General features: G+C 41.6%; 1 protein-coding gene across 4 annotated transcripts in view; it reads left to right on the forward strand.

The window, feature by feature from the left end:
• TENT4B (terminal nucleotidyltransferase 4B) overlaps positions 1 to 21191 on the forward strand; it is an 84401-nt gene that overhangs the window by 26997 nt on the left and 36213 nt on the right. The gene's annotated exons all lie outside the window — the stretch shown is intronic.

Below are 21191 nucleotides of genomic sequence, written 5' to 3' on the forward strand. Positions count from 1 at the left end.
GAAAAACTTTATTAAAAAACATCAGGATGGTGTTGACAGTGAAAAGGTTAAAGAGTTACTTTAAAAATTTACTTTATTCTAACCAGGTGCCGTGGCTCACACCTGTAATCCCAGCATTTTAGGAGGCCGAGGTGGACAGATCACCTGAGGTTGGGAGTTCGAGACCAGCCTGACCAACATGGAGAAACCCCATCTCTACTAAAAATACAAAATTAGCCGGGCGTGGTGGTGCATGCCTGCAATCCCAGGTATTCGGGAGGCTGAGGCAGGAGAATTGCTTGAACCCGGGTGGCGGAGGTTGCAGTGAGCCAAGCTCTCGCCATTACACTCCAGCCTGGGCAACAAGAGCGCAACTCCATCTCAAAAAAAAAAATTTTTTGGCCGGGCGCGGTGGCTCAAGCCTGTAATCCCAGCACTTTGGGAGGCCGAGACAGGCGGATCACGAGGTCAGGAGATCGAGACCATCCTGGCTAACACAGTGAAACCCCGTCTCTACTAAAAATACAAACAATTAGCCGGGCAAGGTGGCGGCGCCTGTAGTCCCAGCTACTCGGGAGGCTGAGGCAGGAGAATGGCGTGAACCCGGGAGGTGGAGCTTGCAGTGAGCTGAGATCTGGCCACTGCACTCCAGCCTGGGCGACAGAGCAAGACTCCGTCTCAAAAAAAAAAAAAATTTTTTTTTTACTTTATTCCAAATGTTTATATTTACTTTGGGGCTTATGTGACCAGTTTAATCTTCATTTGTAATTGACTTGATAGAATACATTATGTTCAGTTAAGATTTCTTATGATGTGATGAGGAATAGGAATTTTATGTAAGTAAGCCCAAAATTGTATCAGATTAGTCTGATATTTGCAGAAGATATTCATGCATTAATGTAAGGACCACTCTGCTTATTCATTTGACTGATTTGTAGCCAGATGGTTAGAAATCATCAAGGTGTTTGAGATCAGAGGATCATCAGAGGTCATATACTCTAATCCTTTCTTTAAAAAATTAATAACTTGAGCCTCAGAGAAGTTAAATGACATTACCAAGTTCTGCTGTTAGTATAGTGACTTTATCTTTACATGAAGCCAGGGCTTCTTAGCCCTAGTCTGTAATGTGTCCTAGTATGCCTGTAGAATCTGGTCCTATCAGCCCAAGTCCGTTAAATCAAATAAAACTAGGGCTTGGTGCTTCCCCTTGTCTTCTACCATACCATTGGGTTTCCTGTGGACCATGCAGATAACGATGATGGGCTCAGTTGGCTTGATAGTGATAACTCCTAAAGCAGCTGCTTCTAAGTGTGGTTCTCAATCTGAGGAAGTTAAAAAAAATTTTAGTGACTAGAACCCACTTCTCAGCTACTCTTACTAAATAAATCTGTAGGGGAGTGATAGTTTTCAATTTTTTTTTTTTTTTTTTGAGATGGAGTCTTGCTCTCTTGCCCAGGCTGGAGTGCAATGGTGCGATCTCAGCTCACTGCAACCTCTGCCTCCCAGCTTCAAACGATTCTTCTGCCTCAACCTCCTGAGTAGCTGGGATTACAGATGCGTGCCACCATTTCTGGCTAATTTTTGTATTTTTAGTAGAGACGGGGTTTCACTGTGTTTTGGTCAGGCCGGTCTCGAACTCCTAACCTTGTGATCCGCCTGCCTCAGCCTCCCAAACTGCTGGGATTACAGGCATGAGCCACTGTGCCCGGCTTTCACATATTTTTTGAAATAATAGGCCAATTGTGGTGGTTCGTGCCTGTAATCTCAGCACTTTGGGAGGCCGAGGAGGGGTGGATCACTTGAGGCCAAGAGTTCAAGGCCACTCTGGCCAACATTGTGAAACCCCGTTTCTACTGAAAATACAAAAAGTAGCTGGGTATGATGGCATGTGCTTGTGGTCCCAGCTACTCTGGAAGCTGAGGCATGAGAATCGCTTTAACTTAGGAGGCAGAGGTTGCAGTGAGGCGAGATCGCGCCCCTGCGCTCCAGCCTGGGTGACAGAGTGAGACTCTATCTCATTAAAAAAAAAAAAAAATCATAGGCAATAAAGGTTGAGAACTGCTGCCCAAAGGATCTATTAAACTATAGGTTCCCAAACCTGGCCAATTATCAAAATCCCTCAAGAAGGGGCAGTGGGGTCTAAGGGACCCCACTGGAGGAGATTAGTAGTCCAAGAGTGAGGTGAACTGTTGGAAGTCCTCAGACTTCCAAACTATTAAAATAGAATAGTTTTGCTTCCTCAAAATAGAGTAGTTTTGCTTCCTCACTAATTTTTCTGTATTGATTAGAACCATAACAAGTGAATTAAACAACTACAAAATAGTTATGTGGGCAACAGACATTATTGTAATGAAGTGAAGTTTGGCTCAGGCCTTGTAACACAATTGCTTTTTGGATTAAAAGTAAAAATATTTATTAAATCATGTGAGATTATGTGTAAGTTTTTTTTTGTTTTTTTTTTTTTTGTTTGTTTGTTTTGTTTTTGTTTTTGAGACGGAGTCTTGCTCTGTTGCCCGGGCTGGAGTGCAGTGGCCGGATCTCAGCTCACTGCAAGCTCCGCCTCCCGGGTCCATGCCATTCTCCTGCCTCAGCCTCCGGACTAGCTGGGACTACAGGCACCCGCCACCTCGCCCGGCTAGTTTTTTTGTATTTTTAGTAGAGACGGGGTTTCACCGTGTTAGCCAGGATGGTCTCGATCTCCTGACCTCGTGATCCGCCCGTCTCGGCCTCCCAAAGTGCTGGGATTACAGGCTTGAGCCACCGCGCCCGGCCTATGTGTAAGTTTTAAAAAATTGGTCTTATACAAAAGTGTTGGGTTTTTCTTTGTTTTTGGCTGGATTTGTTTTTAAGCAAGACAGAATATTTGTATTGTTGGAGAGTCACAGAGGAGGTGTGTTTGTGGATTTAAATGTGGAGACAGTGTGCCTTGAATGCCCTTTATCAGTCTGATTCGAGCCACCGATAATCATGGATTTGAACTACCCCCCTCCCCGCCCCCTGCGCCTAGATAGGGTCTCCCTCTGTTGCCTAGGCTGTGGTGCAGTGGTGTGATCTCGGCTCACTGCAACCTCTGGCTTAGCCTCTTGGAGTAGCTGGGACTACAGGCACACAACACCATACCCAGCTATTTTTTTTTTTTTTTTTATAGAGACAGGGTTTCACCATGTTGCCCAGGCTGGTCTTGAACTCCTGAGCTCAAGCAACCCACCTGCCTCAGCCTTCCAGAGTGCTGGGATTACAAGGCCTGAGCCACCATGCCCAGCTTTCACTTCATTTAAAAACCATAGTTTTTAAAATCTACAGTCCTACTGATGAACACAGAGGTTGTTTCCAGTGTTTTTCATTTGCAGTGCTGCGGTGATTGTTTTTGCACATGCCTCCTAATGCACATGTGCTGTGGCTTCTGGGACAGAGAATGGACATTTTAAGTGTTTTATTGATCCTGCTAAATTGTCCTTCAGCCAAACTGCTGCAGAGGTGATGGAGATGAGGTGGGTACTCAGGAGAATTGTGTCCAGTGCTTGTGTGCTAGTTGCTGACCTGGAAACATTTTATTAAAAATGCTCGATTAGGTTAGTGATGTAAAGATGATTACCAGGTGATAGTAACCAGAATAATTGTGTCAAAACATTAAGAATCATCAAGAGATGCCAGGCATGGTGGCTCATGCCTGTAATCGCAGCACTTTAGGAGGCCGAGGTGGGCAGATTGCCTGAGCTCAGGAGTTCAAGACCAGCCTGGGCAACATGGTGAAACCCTGTCTCTACCAAAAATACAAAAATTTGCTGGATGCAGTGGTACTTGCATGTGGTCTTAGATATTCAGTAGGCTGAGACGGGAGGATAGCTTGAGCCTGGAAGGCAGAGGTTGCAGTGAGCCGAGACAGCACTGCAGCCCGGGCAACAGAGTGAAACCCTGCCTTAAAAAAAAAAAAAGAAAAAGAATCATCAAGAGAAAACTTAATTTGATGTGTTCTGCGTTTTCTTTGGTGCTTCCTGTCAGTGTTAGAAGCTGTAGGTTATATATTTAATAATTTTTCTCCTGTATTTGTTCAACTTGACTATAAAATATTAACTCCAAATGCCTAGAATTTCAAAACATCTCTTCATTATAAAGTATCAGCTATTTCTGAGTCCCCTTAAGCTCACAGTATTGTGTCATTGTAAAAGATCTGTTGTGAAAAATAATTTTTGTCAACATGAAAGGTCTTACTGTGTCTCCTAGTTTACATTTTACATGGTCTTTTCCATGTATTTATATAGTTGACATATATAGCTTTTTTTGTAAATATACTTTCCTATATGAACATGCCAAGGTTTACTTAAGCATTCTCTTATTCTTGGACATCTAAATTGCTTCTTATTTTCTATTGTAAATAAAGTGCTAGAAGCTTCCTTCCTGAAAAGTTATTTACTGTTCAGCTAGTATTTTCATCTGTGTTCCTCAAAATAAGATTGCTGAGATTCATGTATATTGCCAGAAAGATTGTGAGGTTTAACAGTGAATGAGGAAAACTTTTAACACTTAAGGTCTTCCAAGTACAGCAAGTTTTATCATTTTACTTTTTTTTTTTTTTTTTTTTTTTGAGATAGGATCTTGCTAAGTTGCCTAGGCCAGTCTCAAACTGCTGGGCTCAAGCAATCCTTCTGCTTCAGACTCCGGAGTAGCTGGGATTATAGGTGTGCAGCACCACACCCGGCTTTCTTGTATGACTCCGGAGTAGCTGGGATTATAGGTGTGCAGCACCACACCCGGCTTTCTTGTATTATTATTATTATTTATTTATTTATTTTTGAGGTGGAGTTTCACTCTTGTCACCCAGGCTGGAGTGCAATGGCCCAATGTCGGCTCACTGCAGCCTCCATCTCCCAGGTTCAAACGATTCTCCTGCCTCAGCCTCCCAAGTAGCTGGGATTAGAGGCATGCGCCACTACACCCAGCTAATTTTTCTATTTTTAGTAGAGACAGGGTTCCTCCATGTTGGTCAGGCTGGTCTTGAACTCCCGACCTCAGGTGATCCACCCGCCTGAGCCTCCCAAAGTGCTGTGTGATTACAGGTGTGAGCCACTGCGCCTGTCCGCTTTCTTGTATTATTTTTATCTTGCTGTAGTGGTTGTAGGATTTTTGCCTGGTGTGTTCATTGGAGTGTGTGTGTGTGTATGTGTTTGTGTGTGTGTTTTGAGATGTATGACTGTGTTGGTTGTGTTGTCATGCTTTGAAGGTTCATTCATGTGCTCATCTGTTTTTCTTGTTATACTTAGTCACTTTAAAACCTCTTTTTTTTTGGATTTCTAATTTTTACAGTTCCTGTTTTATTAATCACCTTCTTATCTGAAAGTGAAGTAATAGTGTACCTGGCACCATTGAATTAGAACATTGTGTGTCCCTGATCAGAAGATCACATACACAGGAACTAGATAAGTTGAGGGATTTAGCAGTTCCAGAAATGGGCATTTGTGTCTTCCAGTGGAGAAACATCTGCAAAAGAATTGTGCAGATTTGGTCGGGCACAGTAGCTCACGCCTGTAATCCCAGCACTTTGGGAGGCCGAGGCGGGCAGATCACCTGACGTCAGGGTTTGAGACCAGCCTGGCCAACATGGTGAAACCCCGTCTCTACTAAAAATACAAAATTAGCCAGGCGTGGTGGCGGGCGCCTGTAATCCCAGCTGCTTGGGAGGATGAGGCAGGAAAATCACTTGAACCCATGAAGCGGAGGTTGCAGTGAGCCAAGATGGCACCATTGCACTCCAGCCTGGGCAACAGAGTGAGACTCCATCTCAAAAGAAAAAAAAAAAAAAAAAAGAATCATGCAAATCTATTTAACTTTCCATAAAGTGAGACAGAACTCCGTAAGTTAGGGTAAATTTAAGGACATGTAATGTGCTCATTATGTTATTAGGACATTAATGGTGAAAAGGGTATTTTGGCCTTGTGTGGCTTCTTGAAGATGATCATGTGAAAACAGCAAGGCCTGGAAGGGAGCTGAATTGGGCAGATGCAGATTTGTGGACTCTAGTGAATTGTGGAGAAGCAATTGGGACTCCAGGATGAGAGCTTCTTAGGTTGGTGCAGAAGTAATTACGGTTTTGGACTGTGAATTTTAAATCATTATAACTAGGCTTAAACACATCTTTATTAATCAAAGTAGGAACCATTACAGTCAACACATTTTCACTAACAAGAAATAAGTTTGTTTCTTCCTGCAGCACAAAAATCCGTGCTTCAGGATTCGACAAACTCTTGGAAAGCATTTTCTGCATCCTGCTGGTTGCGGAAATGTTTTCCCCACAAAAAGTTGTTGAGATGCTTCAAGAAGTGGTAGTCGGTTGGCAAGAGGTCAGATGAATATGGTGGATGAAGCAAAATTTCGTAGCCCAATTCGTTCAACTTTTGAAACGTTATGTGACATGAGGCCAGACGTTGTCATGGAGAAGAATTGGGCCCTTTCTGTTGACCAATGCCGGCTGCAGGTGTAGCAGTTTCCGGAGCATCTCATTGATTTGCTAAGCATACTTCTCAGATGTAATGGTTTCGCCAGGATTCAGAAAGCTGTACTGGATCAGACCAGCAGCAGACCACCAAACAGTGACCATGACCTTTTTTTTTTTTTTTTTTTTGGTGCAAATTTGGCTTTGGGAAGTGTTTTAGAGCTGCTTCTTGGTCCAGCCACTGAGCTGGTCATCGCCAGTTGTATAAAATCTACTTTTTGTCGCACATCACAATCCAATTGAGAAATGGTTCGTTGTTGTATAGAATAAGAGAAGACGACACTTCAAAGTGATGATTTTTTTTTTTAATTTTTGCTCAGCTCACGAGGCACCTACTTTTCAAGCTTTTTCACCTTTCCAATTTGCTTCAAATGCCAAACAAGCGAAGAATTGTCAATGTTGAGTTCTTCGGCAACTTCTCGTGTAGTTGTAATCGATGATTGCTCTCAATTGGTCGTTGTCTGCTTCCAGTGATCAGCCTCTATGCCCCTCATCTTCAAGGCTCTTGTCTCCTTTGCAAAACTTCTTGAACCACCACTGCACTGTATGTTTATGAGCAGTTCCTGGGTCACATAGGTTGTTGATGTTGTGAGTTGTCTCTACTGCTTTACGACCCGTTTTGAACTCGCGTAAGAAAATTGCTTGAATTTGCTTTTCCTCCAACATCGTTTCTATAGTCTAAAACAAACAGCAAGTAATAAGTCATTAGCAAAAAACATAAAGCAAGAAATGCCCATTAAAGCGATGTGTAACATAACCACATTTAGGGAAGTATTCCAGTATCAAACTGCAAATTCCAACAATCAAAACTGCATTTCCTTTTGCACCAACTTAATACATTAAAAACTCTTAATGCTTTAAATAAGTAGTGACCCTGGGATTCCTAGATCCCTTGTGGGTCCTGATGTAATGTGGTCTGCAGATGTTTTCAGTATTCGTAAAGGTGAACAATTTGCCTGTTAACTAAAATATGAAGTTGTGTTTTGGGTTTATGTGGGTCGTCCATTCTCATAACATCTGAGTCTTCTTTTTATTGACTTAGAATCTTCCAGTCCTCTTACTTTGCTTGGTGGTAGCATGTACAAGATAGAAGTTTAGGCACAATAATCTATTCAGTGGCTGTAATAGCAGCTTGTCCTGCCTGGTTTTTTTTTTTTTTTTTTTTGTAACAGCATTGAGGAGATATAATTCACCCATTTGAAGCGGGTGAATTATATCTTTTATGTTTTAATGTATTCCTAGAGTTGTGCAACCATCACCAGAGTAAGTTATAGAACATTTTCATCAACCCAAAAAGAAACTTTGTTTTCATTAGTCGTTCCTCCTCATTTCTCCCCTAACCTCCCAGCACTAGGCAACCATCAGAATACTTTTTGTCTCCACAGATTTGACTGTTTTGGACATTTCATATTAATGGAATGTACGATACAATAGTATAATACATTAATTTTGGAAGGCCAAAGTTAATGGCCTTCGATGTCTCCCTTTTTTCACTTAGAGTAATATCTTCCAGGTCCGTCTGTGTTGTTGCCTGTATCATTACTTTATCCTTTATGTGGCTGGGTAATATTCCATTATATCATTATACCCTGTTTTGTTTATCTATTCATCAGCTGATGGACATTTAGGTTGTTTTCCATTGACTATTAAGAATAATGCTGCCATCATGCTTGAGTTTTTTTGTTTTTTTTTTTTTTAGGAGTGGGTGGTGGGCAGAGGGCACAGTCTCGCTCTGTTACGCAGGCTGGAGTGCAGTGGTGCAATCTTGGCTCACTGCAGCCTCCTCCGCCCTCTGGGTTCTAGTGATTCTTGTGCCTCAGGCTCCTGAGTATCATGCTGCAGTTTTTATGCAAGCATACATTTTCAGTTCTTTTGGGTCAGTATCTAGGAGTATCCCCACTTTTGGTTCTGAGTGTTAATTGAGCCTGTTGTGTTCTCATATTCCCTGTACTTACATGGAAATAGTGCTTTGCCTAAAAAGAAAAACAAAAGACCTAATTGCGCAGGCGAGTGAGAAAGAGAGAGACAGAGAGAGAGAGAGACACGAGGGTTATTTCCACCCTGATACTCTTTGTATAGTCTTGGTATAACTAGCAAAGAAGCAAGCTCCAAGTTACAATTTGCTTCCGAGTTTCTGGCTTCTGTGGGAATTTCTGCATCTTAGTAATGACAATTTTCAGTTACTTGCAGTAAGTAAATTATCAGCCAGTCTTACTCTGTATTACTTAGTCTAGGAGGAATTTACTTGTATATTGAGAGAAATGCTGCAGCTTTTACCTTACTTCTAATGGGGATTAATGCTTACTTAACTTGCAGTTTCGGAGGCAAATAAAAAGTATAGGACCAATTATAGTCTTTAAGTGAGAGAGAAGTCTGGCTAGTGAATGGTGATTGGCAACTCCAGTTGACTGTTCATGGCATCTTAGATCTGTGAGGAGAGAGGAGGGAAGGAAAGTTCAAGCTGGTCTTCATGGTAAGTTCTGGAACATTTCCCTGTGTCAGTGGGTCTTCTGTTCATTCACTGTGTAAAATGGCTGAGGAAAGTTTTCATTTTCATACTTCCTCATTGTGTTAACCTTTGATTTTTAGTGATTTCAGAGTCTGTTTTTATAATTATTTAAATATGTGAAGAGGATACAGAGTAACATATGGAACCTCTGGTTATCTTCCACTGGGATTTGACACATTTGAGTTCCTTTTTTTCCTCCTTCCTTCCCTCCCTCCCTCTCTCTGTCTTTTCTTAAGGAATGCAACTACTCAGATTCACCTGCACACCCTTGGCATACCTCTCACTCCCCGTCACCCCCACTTCCTCAGAGGTGACCAGTCCTCAGAGCAAATGTGTGCCCTTTCCATCTGCGCTTTTATGCTCTCATCTGTGTTTACATCTATTAGTACACTATTGTCTGTATTTTTAAACATTACCTAAATGGTGTAATTTTTACTTTTAATTCTGTAGTGGTATTTCTCAAATTAAGTTCTGCATAAAACATTTTTATAGATATCCAGTGTTAGCTTAACGTTTTTCTTATTGTGGTAAAATATACGTAAGATAAAATTTACCATTTTTGCCATTTTTAAGTATACAAGTCAGCAGCATTAAGTACATTCACAGTGTTGTATAACCATCACCATTGTCCATTACCAGAACTTTTCCTCATCTTAAACAGAAACTCTATACTCATTAAACAATAGTTTATCACTCCTTCTCTGCAACTAGATGCTGGCAGTCACCATTCTACTTTCTGTCTCTATCAGTTTTCCTGTTCCATCTAAGTGGAATCCTACAAATGTGCGATGCTTTTTTTTTTTTTTTTTTTTTTTTGAGACGGAGTGTAGCTCTGTCGCCCAGGCTGGAGTGCAGTGGCCGGATCTCAGCTTACTGCAAGCTCTGCCTCCCGGGTTTACGCCATTCTCCTGCCTCAGCCTTCTGAGTAGCTGGGACCGCAGGCGCCCGCCACGTCGCCCGGCTAGTTTTCTGTATTTTTTAGTAGAGACGGGGTTTCACCGTGTTAGCCAGGATGGTCTCGATCTCCTGACCTTGTGAGCCGCCCGTCTCGGCCTCCCAAAGTGCTGGGATTACAGGCTTGAGCCACCACGCCCAGCCCCGCGATGCTTTGTTTTAATTATGTTTCTGGCTTTCTTCATCTAGCAGTCCGATTCCAAGGTTCGTCCATGTGGTAACTTGTATCACTTTAATTCTTTTAGAGATAATTAATAGTACGTTGTTTGTATATGCTACATTTTGTTTTTTCATTCAACCTTGATGGACATTTGGATTGTTCCCCCCTTTAACTATTGTGAATAATGCTGCTATGAACATTGATGGCCAAATATTTGTTTGAATCTCTGATTTCAGTTCTTTTGATTCTATACCTAGGAGTGGAATTGCTGGATCATATGATAATTCTATGTTTAACTCTTTGAGGGATGGTCAGACTTTTCCACCATAGCTAAATCATTTTACCTTCCCACAAGCAAAGTTCAAGGGCTCTAGTCTCTCCCCATCATATCCTTTGCACTTTTTTTTTTTTTTTTTTGAGGCAGAGTCTCACTCTGTTGCCCAGGCTGGAGAGCAGTGGCACGATCTTGCCTGACCTCAAGTGGCCCCTGCTTTGGCCTCCCAAAGGGCTAGGATTATAGGTGTGGGCCACTGCACTCTGCCAATTTTTAAATTTTAATTTTCATGTAGTTTTCATTTTTAGTTTTTTTAGTTTTTGAAGGGATAAGGTCTCACTTTGTTGCCCAGGCTGGTCTTGAACTCCTCACTTTAAGCAGTCTTCCTACCTCAGCCTCTCAGAGTGCTGAGATTATAGGTATAAGCCCCTGCACCTCACCTTTACTCTCGTGATAGTGTCCTTTGATGCACAAAAGCTTTCAATTTTGATGAAGTCTATTTTTTCTCTTGTTACCTGTACATTTAGTGTCGTGTATCTAAGAGACCGTTGCCAAATGGAGTGTCGTGAAGCTTTCCCTCAGTGTTTTCTTTCCATAGTTTTATGATTTTAGCTCCTAAGTTTAGGTCTTTGATCCATTTTGAGTTAATTTTTGTATACAGTTTAAGAGTCAAACTTGAGACTCTGGGCGCAGTGGCTCACTCCGGTAATCCCACTACTTTGGGAGGCCGAGGTAGGTGGATCACCTGAGGTCAGGAGTTTGAGACCAGCCTGGCCAACATGCCAAAACCCCGTCTCTAGTAAAAATACAATTAGCCAGGCATGGTGATGCATACCTGTGGTCCCAGCTACTCGGGAGGCTGGGCAGGAGAATCGCTTGAACCCGGGAGGCGGAGGTTGCAGTGAGCTGAGATTATGCCACTGCACTCCAGCCTGGGTGACAAAGCGAGTCTCCATCTGGGGAAAAAACAAAAAAAAAAGTCAAACTTGAGTCTTTTGCCTATGGATATCCAGTTTTCCCATCACTATTTGTTGAAAAGGCTATCCTTTCTCAACTGTGAATGGTCTTGGTGTCCTAGCTGAAGTTATTTTTATTACTATGTTACTTAGGAATGCACGTAAGGCCGGGCACGGTGCCTCATGCTTGTAATTGCAGCACTTTAGGAGGTCAAGGTGGGAGGATTCCTTGAGCCAAGGAGTTTGAGACCAGCCTGGGCAATATGGCAGCAAGACCCCATCTCTATATTTTAAAAGAAGAAAAAGAAGAAGAAGAGGAGGAGGAGGAAGAGGAGGAAGAGGAAGAGGAAGGAGGAGGAGCAGGGGGAGGGGTAGGGGGAGGGGAAGGAGGAGGAGGAGGAGGGAGGAGGAGGAAAGAAGAAGAAGAAGAAAAACCACTCTGACGCATAATTATTTAAACTTGTATGCATTCTTTTCTTTCTTTATTTTTTAAAAATTGAGATAGCAGCTTACTCTGTTTCCCAGGCTGGTCTCGAACTCCTGGGCTCAAGCAGTTCCTCTTACCTTGGCCTGAAGTGCTGAGATGACAGGTGTGAGCCACTACATCTGGCCTGCTTACAGATTATAAAAAGAAAATAAATTTACAAATTAAAGACAGATAAAATGACAGAATCAGTAAAATTAAAATTACTTTTATGTAGCCGATGATGTTTATCCCAATTGATCCTCTCATTGTGAATATGGTATTGTTGCTGTGGCAGCTTTGGAGGCTTTGGCAATGGCATCTATTACCTTGCCATGAGGTAACTCAGTTCCCTCATTACTTTTCTCTGAGAACTGTAAAACCTTGGAGAGGTGCCCTCTCCCCTTCGCTTGGCATGTGTATTATGCGGGGATCAGGTCTTACTCTGTTCTTGATTGTTAGTACAAACGAGTTAAAATCCTGTCGTTTGGCCTTAGCCTGATGGTAAACACAACAGCACACATGGGCTTTGAAATCCCTGGGCAGCTCTATGTTTCTAGGGAAGCATCTCGATGATCCAGAACAGGCTTATACTGATGTTTTTGTGTAATTTTGAAATGAAAACACTGCATTTAAAAAATTCTCATAGATAATGTATAGACCTGGAGAAGTGTTAGCAGACCCAGTTTAAGACATGTCTCAGTATTATGGAACATTGCTTTATTCCCTATCCTGCTTATACATTTAATTTTTTCACCTACTTTTAAACAACTTGGGTACTGTGGCCTGTGCCTGTATTCCCAGCTACTAGGGAGGCTGAGGCAGGAAGATTGCTTGAGCACAGGACTTCGAGGGCTATAGTGAGCTGTGTTTGTGCCTGTGAATAGCCATTGTGCTCCAGCCTGGGCAACACAGCAAGACCCTGAGACCCTGGGTTTTTAAAAAACAAAACAAGATACATGCTGACATTTCTAGTTTGGCAGGCAGAGCTTGTTCTGCTCCCCACCCTCCCCTTTCCCATAGTAACCGTTTATAGGACATCTCACTGTTGTCTACTCTGTGTTGCCTCTGCTTCCCTATGTGGTAGATCTAGAAATCTTAGGATTTCTTAGTTTTAGCTGGTGATCCATATATTTTTCTTAATTCCATTGTAACTTCAGCTTTTCTTACTGCTTGTAAGAAGGCTGTTTCCATTGAATACAAACAAAATAAAAGCTTCTATTTGTAATCTTAGAGATAGGATGTTTGTATTTAAAAATAATTGTGCTGTCAAAATTCTCTCAGGTTGGCTTCTACCATATTAGTTTTTTTTAATGTGATTTATATGACCCTGGAGTACTTTGTCTTCTCACTGTTAAATTCTCAACTGAGTTGTCCCTATTTAAGGTGTGAGACTGTGCCAGTTTGATTTTAAAATATTGCAAGTGCGTTATGGCAAGATAAAGCTGCAAAGAAAGAACCTTCATGTTCCTTTGATTATAAATGCTTTTGGCACTTGTTTCTACTGGAAGATAACTTTTTCCTAATGTGTTTTTGAGGAAAGAACCTCCAACTCTCTAGACGGGTCTGGGGGCAAATGACTAAAACATGAACTGAGGCCCTGGGCTGTCTCCATTAGGTTATCCCCTCTATTGTCTCTGAAATGTCCCAGCATGTGGTGCATTTCTTGTTAGCGTGGACTCCTCTGTATATAACACCCATTATTTATCTTCTGTGCATAACATGAAGTAGAGCCCTAATGCAATTCCAGGATGTAATTCAGCATTTCTATAAAAATACAATGTTTTTGTACATTTGCATCAAACAATAACCAGATAATTATATTTATTAAGAAAATAGTATTTTTGGCTGGGTTTGGTAGCTCACGTAATCCCAGCACTTTGGGAGGCTGAGGCGGGTGGATCACTTGAGGTCAGGAGTTCGAGACCAGCCTGGCCAACATGGTGAAACCCCATCTCTACTAAAAATGCAAAATTAGCCAGGCATAGCGGTGCATGCCTGTAATCCTGGCTACTCAGGAGACTGAGGCAGGAGAATCGCTTGAACTCAGGAAGGGGAGATTGCAGTGAGCTGAGATTGTGCCACTGCTCTCTAACCTAGGCAACAGAGTGAGACTCTGTTTCACAAAAAAGAAAAAAGAAAGAAAGAAAGAAAATAGTGTTTTTGGTATTTGTTTTCACAAACCTAGAGCATTTATGTGAAATAACATTACTAGTATTGATATTATACCATAGTATAATACTTAGTTCTTCAAATGGTGTATCTCTGCTGATCAGCTACACGATATCTACGTGAGTTGTTGCGTGTTTTTTCTCTTTTTTTAAAGAGCAGTGCATTTTTGAATGCTTTTGAAAAATTGCAGTAAAATACATAAATATAACATTTACCTTGTAACCATTTTAATTGGTACAATTCAGTGACATTAAGTACAGTCCCAGTGTTGTGCAACCACTGTTAACTGTCTAGTTTCAGAACGTTTTAGCCCCAAATGGGTACCCTGTACCTGTTGAACATTCAGTCCTAGTGGCCCAATAATCTTCTTTATGTCTGTATAGATTTGCCTGTTCTGCATATTTTATATAAATTGAATCATGTCTTTTTTGTCTGGCTTTTACTTAGCATAGTATTTTCAAGGTTCATCCACGTTGCAGCATGTTTCAATACTTCGTTCCTTTTTATGTCCATTATGGATATACCACATTTCGTTAATGACAATTCTTTGGGGTAGCTACATTTTAAAACATTATAGTAAAATACACATGGCATACGATTTACTATCTTAACCACGTAAGCCTGCAGTTCAGTGGCATTAAATACATTCACATTATTGTGCAATTATCACCACCATCTGTTTCCAGAAATTTTTCATCTCCTCCAGTTGAAACTCTGTATACATTAAACATGAACTCTCCATTCTCCCCTTCCTCCAGCCCTTAGCAACCACCATTCTACATTTCTATCTTTCTAACAGATTTTACTACTCTAGGTACCTGACATAAGTGAAATCAACCAGTATTTATCCGTCCGTGACCAGCTTATTTCATTAGCTTAATGTCCTCAAGGTTCATCCATGTTGTAGCATATGTCAGAATTACTTTCCTTTTTAAGGTTGAATAATATTCCATTGTATGTATATGTCACAATTAGTTTCTCCATTTATCCATCACTGGATATTTGGGTTGCTTCCACGTATCGCCTATCTTGAGTCATGTTGCTATAGCTGTACAAGTATCTTATTTGAGTCCCCGCTATCAATTCTTTGAGTATATGCCCAGAAGTGGAATTGCTGGATCATATGGTAATTCCGTGTCTGGTTTTTTTGAGGAACTGCCATGCTGTTTTCCACACAGCTGTATCATTGTACATTCCTTCCGGCAATGTACGAGGGCTCTAATTTCTTCACATCTTTGCTAACACTTACTAATTTTTTTTTTATGAAATAGCCATCCTAATGGCTACTTTAAAAATATATTTAACTGGCTGGGTGCGGTGGCTCAAGCCTGTAATCCCAGCACTTTGGGAGGCCGAGATGGGCGGATCACGAGGTCAGGAGATCGAGACCATCCTGGCTAACACAGTGAAACCCCGTCTCTACTAAAAAAATACAAAAATCTAGCCGGGCAAGGTGGCGGGCACCTGTAGTCCCAGCTACTTGGAAGGCTGAGGCAGGAGAATGGCGTAAACCCGGGAGGCGGAGCTTGTGGTGAGCTGAGATCTGGCCACTGCACCCCAGCCTGGGCGACAGAGTGAGACTCCGTCTCAACAAAACAAAACAAAAACAAACAAACAAACAAACAAACAAACAAAATATATATATATTTAACTTTATTTATTTATTTTTAAATTTTTTTATAGAGATGCCATCTTACTATGTTTCCCAGGCTGGTCATGAACTCCTGGGCTCAACCAATCCTCCTGCCTCAGCCTCCCAAAGTGTTCGAATTACAGGCATGAGCCACCATGCCCAGCCCAAATTTAAATATGTAACTCAACACATAGCAGCTAACACCAAGCCTTTAAAAATATCATTAATAGGCTGGGTGCAGTGGCTCATGCCTGTAATCCCAGCACTTTGGGAGGCCAAGGTGGGCAGATCACCTGAGGTTGGGAGTTCGAGACCAGCCTGACCAACATGGAGAAACCCTGTCTCTACTAAAAATACAAAATTAGCCGGGCATGGTGGCGCATGCCTGTAATCCCAGCTACTAGGGAGGCTGAGGCAGGAGAATTGCTTGAACCTGGGAGGTGGAGGTTGTGGTGAGCCGAGATTGCACCGTTGCACTCTAACCTGGGCAACAAGAGCAAAACTCTATCTCAAAAAATAAATATCTATATCTATATATCGAACTTCTGACCCCAGTGATCCACCCACCTCGGCCTCCCAAAGCACTGGGGTTACAGGCATGAGCCACTACACCCGGCCTATTAATTATATATGCACCTGTAATCCCAACTACTCGGGAGGCTGAGGCTGGAGAGTGGCTTGAACTTGGGAGGTGGAGGCTACAGTGAGCTGAGCTCACACTCCAGCCTGGGTGTCAGAGCAAGACTCTGTCTCAGAAAAAAAAGTTATTAATAAATGTGATCTTTTTTTTTTCCTGTACAAGTTGTCAAGCAAGTATGACCTTCTTAATTGACCCTTTGACATGAACTGGGATGAGATTGTGGAGGATGTTGAGGAGACAGTTGTTACCATAGTGCGCTTCTAAAAACTGTAATTCTATAGATTTCTTTAAAAAAATTGTTTATGTAATCCCAGCACTTTGGGAGGCCGAGACGGGCGGATCACGAGGTCAGGAGATCGAGACCATCCTGGCTAACACGGTGAAACCCCGTCTCTACTAAAAACTACAAAAAACTAGCCGGGCGAGGTGGCGGCGCCTGTAGTCCCAGCTACCCGGGAGGCTGAGGCAGGAGAATGGCGTGAACCCGGGAGGCGGAGCTTGCAGTGAGCTGAGATCCGGCCACAGCACTCCAGCCTGGGTGACAGAGCAAGACTCCGTCTCAAAAAAAAAAATAAAATAAAATAAAAATAAAAAAATTGTTTAAATTATGAGTACACAATAGGTGCATCTATAGATTTCATTACCCTCAAATAAATGTACAAGGCAATGCAGAGAAATACACAGTGTAACTTCGTAGACTTGACCTATCAAGTTACTCTTGAATATGTTATGGAGCCTATGTATTACTGGGGGCAGCAAACTTCTCCTGTTATGATAGTTGTTTTCAGCTTTGTTGAATCTGTTTTCTCTGTCTTAACTACAACTGAGAAAGCAGCCATCGACAATATGTAGATGAATGTACATGACTCTATTGTAGTAAAACTGTGTACACTGTAATTTGAATTGCACATAATTTTCATGTGTCCCCTGTATAATTCTTCTTTTGACTTCTTTTCAACCATTAAAAAATGTAAAAACAGGCGTGGTGGCTCATGCTTATAATCCCAGCACTTTGGGAGGCTGGGTGGATTGCTTGAGCCCAGGAGCTTGAGATCAGCCTGAGCAATGTGACGAAACCCTGTCTCTACAAAAAATTAGCTGGGCATGGTGGCATGTGCCTGTGGTTGCATCTACTCGGGAGGCTGAGGTGGGAGGATTGCCTGAGCCTGAGAAAGTCAAGGCTACAGTGATCTGTGCCACTACACTCTAGCCTAGGTGACAGAGTGAGACCCTGTCTCAGTGAATGAATGAATACATTATTAGCTTGTGGACTATACAAAAATTAGAAGCTGTAGGTGAGCTGGGTATGGCCATTGGGCATGGTTTGCTAACCTCTGGTAGAGAGGAATTAGGATATGTTAAAGGTGGTGGAACTGTCTGATACTTGCGTTCTTTTAGAAATACTTTGGAGTTACCTTTTTGGTTCAGGCAAAGGACCAAAGAGTTAGGAGAGTCAGGCTGGTAAAGAGGAGTGGTGGGCCCATAGCAACAGGTCCTGGAGTCTTTAAGAGGAGGTGTGTCTCATGTGACATTGGGTGGTTGGACAAAAGCCTGGCATGTTGTCACCTTCCATAATAAGTGTTTGTGGGAATGTAGGTAATGAGAAGGAGGAGTAAAGGGTTCCTGAAGGATGAGGAGGAGGGCTGGTGGCTGCTATAGGAAGTGATCACCGTTTTGGCGGACCTGTCTTAGAGTAATGACCATCATACTCTCTCACTCCTTGTGAACTCATGAAGTCCCATGGCTGCTAAAGCTAAAGGTCAAGTGGGGACTTCTCTGGGCACTGGGCTCGGTACCCCACAGAGCTGTGGAGTGGGCATTAATGTCCCTGTTTTATAGATGCAGAGACTGAGAATGAGGACTGTTGGTAACTTTTGACAGGGCACTCAGCTAGAAAAGTCTGAGCCAGGATTTCAAGTCCCATGGCTTTACCTCTGTGGTCCTAATGGTTGGTGTGTTCAAGTGAGATCTGTTTTTTTCGTATTTGGTTTTGATTATTGATTTTCATGCATTTTTTTTTTATTTTTTGAGTTAGTATATTCTCTCTCTTTTCTTTTTTTCTCCTTCCTTCCTTCCTTCCTTCCTTCCTTCCTTCCTTCCTTCCTTCCTTCCTTCCTTCCTTCCTTCCTTTCTTCCTTCCTTTCTTTCTTTCTCCCTTTCTTTTCTTTTCTTTTTTTTTTTTGACGGAATCTCGCTCTGTTGCCCAGACTGGAGTGTGCAGTGGTACAATCTCAGTTCACTGCAACCTCCTCCTCTGGGGTTCAAGCGATTCTCCCATCTCAGCCTCCCAAGTTGCTGAGATTACAGGCACCTGCTATCATGCCTGGCTAGTTTTTATGTTTTTGTAGAGACAGGGTTTCACTGCGTTGGCCAGGCTGGTCTTGAACTCCTGACCTCAGGTAATCCACCTGCCTCTGCCTCACAAAGTGCTGTGATTATAGGCATGAGCCACTGTGCCTGGCCAGTATTTTTTTCTTTCTTTCTTTTTCTTTTTTTCAGGTTCATTGAATTTGCTTTGAGACAGGATCTTGCTCTGTTGCACAGGCTGAAGCACAGTGGTGCAATCATGGCTCACTGGAGCCTCAATTTCCTGGGCTCAAACGATCCTTGCACCTCAGCACCCCTCCACCCCCACCTACTCCTTTCCTCCACCAGTAGCTGGAACTACAGGTGCCAGCTACCATGCTTGGCTAATTTTTTAAATGTTTTTGTAGACCAGGTTTCCCTATGCTGCCCAGGCTTATTAATTGATTTTCTGTGTGATCTTAGGGAAATCGATTATTTCCCATAAACATTTTTTAAATTAGAAGTTAAATTCTGCCTAGTTTGCCTCACAGGATTATTGTGGATGACTGAATCAGAGAAGAGGTAAGAGCTCTTTGAAAAATATGAAGTACCATACAGAAGTTAGATGCTTTGTCCTGGTGAGACCCCTCCAAAGCACAGCTAAGGAAATGTGGAAGGCACTCTTATCACATCATATAGCTTTGAAAGCCTAGCATTGAAAGTACGAACTTGATTCTTTTGGAGAAATCCTTTGGCTCTTAGTGAGTTTACTTTCTATTAATGACTGTATTAAGCGGAATGGAAACTGAAAGAGGAAAGAGGAGGAAGTCAGAATTAAATAGGAAGAGTAAGCCCATAGCAGAGTCCAGATTTAGACCCCAAGCTACTTGGAATGATACTGGACAATTATGGGTGTGTTTAATGATTGCCCTGAGTCATGAAAACAAAAGGAGGCTTCAAATTTTGTCTGGCTTAGTAATATAGCATATTTTTATCATTATTCAAGTTTTAGCATGTAAAGAGGAAAAGTGTGCAGTACTTACACATACCATTTTCTATTAGTGAAACTAAATGAGGCCGCTTTAAAATTATCAGTGTTCACAATATCTTCCAAAAGACATGTAAATGTATAAATGTATAAAAAATATACATATAAATTTTACAATTTGGTGAGCTATATAGTAGATCTCTTATTTTGTCCATAGGTCTTAAAGATCTTATAGTGTATTTAGGAATAAATATAACTTTAGTGGGAGTCCTTTACAGGGCTAATGAATAAGCATTATTTTGATAAAGTGCTGTGTTGTCCACAGTAGGTATAGCAGAAATACTCTTGAAATAGTAATCATCCCAGGCCCTACTTTGGAGTGGAAGAAATAGTCAATGTAGAACTTTACAGTACATTGTACATAGATGTGCCTGCTAATAACTTCTGTAGACAGCAAAGTTTAAGAGAAATTAGGTGGTAAATACAACATATGTATCTACATAAATTTGATCTGAGGGATTTGATAAGATGAAACAGTACATAGTCCAGAAAATTTTTATACTCAAAGAATTGTAGAAAATATCTTAAATGTTTTCAGTTTTGTGTATATCCAGAAAATATCATCCTGTGATCTGCTGTTTGGCAACCCATTGGCAGTATTAGATGTATTGTTTTTATTTTGTTTCCTTTGCTATTTATTTGGTTAAGAGAGTTACCTAATTGGGAGTGTGAAAAAAAAAAAAAAGATTTATTATAGTAGTGGGCTTTTGTTTGACTTCAGACATTTTTGTTGTTACAACAATATTAGTGCCTTGTTTGTGAAATTTGCTTACCGGGAAACCAAATACTTAGAATAACTTTTAGTTTGTCATTATCATCATCATCATCATCATCTCCATCATGAAAGGAAGAAGCTACCAATGTTGCTTTATTCTGCAAACAATATAATAGATGCTTGTTGAAAGTATGGAGTGAAATCTTAAATATATCTGTTAAGAAGAGTACAACTGGCCAGATGTGGTGCCTCATGCCTGTAATCCAAGCACTTTGGGAGGCCAAGGCGGGCAGATTGCTTGAGCCAGGAGTTTGAGACCAGCCTGGGCAACATAGTGAAACCATGTCTGTACAAAAAAACAATAGACAAAAATTAGCTGGGTGTGATGGCATGTACCTGTAGTCCCAGCTACAGTGGGGCTGAGGCAGGGGGATTGCTTGAGCCCAGGAAGTAAAGGCTGCAGTGAGCTATGGTCATGCCACTGCACTCCAGTGTGGGTAACAGAATGAGACCCTGTCTCAAAAAAAAAAAAAAAAAATAGTACAACTTTAAGCAGGATGTGGGCACATAACTGTAGTCTCAGCTACTTGGGAGGCTAAGGCAGGAGGGTTACTTGAGCCCAGAAGCTTGATGCTGCAGTGAGATGTGATTGTGCCACTGTCCTCCAGCCTGGGGACCATAGCAAGACCCCATCTCTTAAAAAAAAAAAAAAACAGAGTACAACAACTTTGGTAAACTTGGAATATAAAGGTATTTCCTTAACCTGTTAAAGAGCTGATAAAGAGTGGTACTTTCAGACCAGTACACGTTATGTGAAACACTAGAGACACTTCCCATTTGTTAAAAGAAAAACCTTAGCCAAATTAAATTTGTTTTTTTTTTTTTTTCTTGAGACAGAGTCTTGCTTTGTCA

Source organism: Piliocolobus tephrosceles, chromosome 17 (genome assembly GCF_002776525.5).
Source record: "Piliocolobus tephrosceles isolate RC106 chromosome 17, ASM277652v3, whole genome shotgun sequence".
Lineage (NCBI taxonomy): Eukaryota > Metazoa > Chordata > Mammalia > Primates > Cercopithecidae > Piliocolobus > Piliocolobus tephrosceles.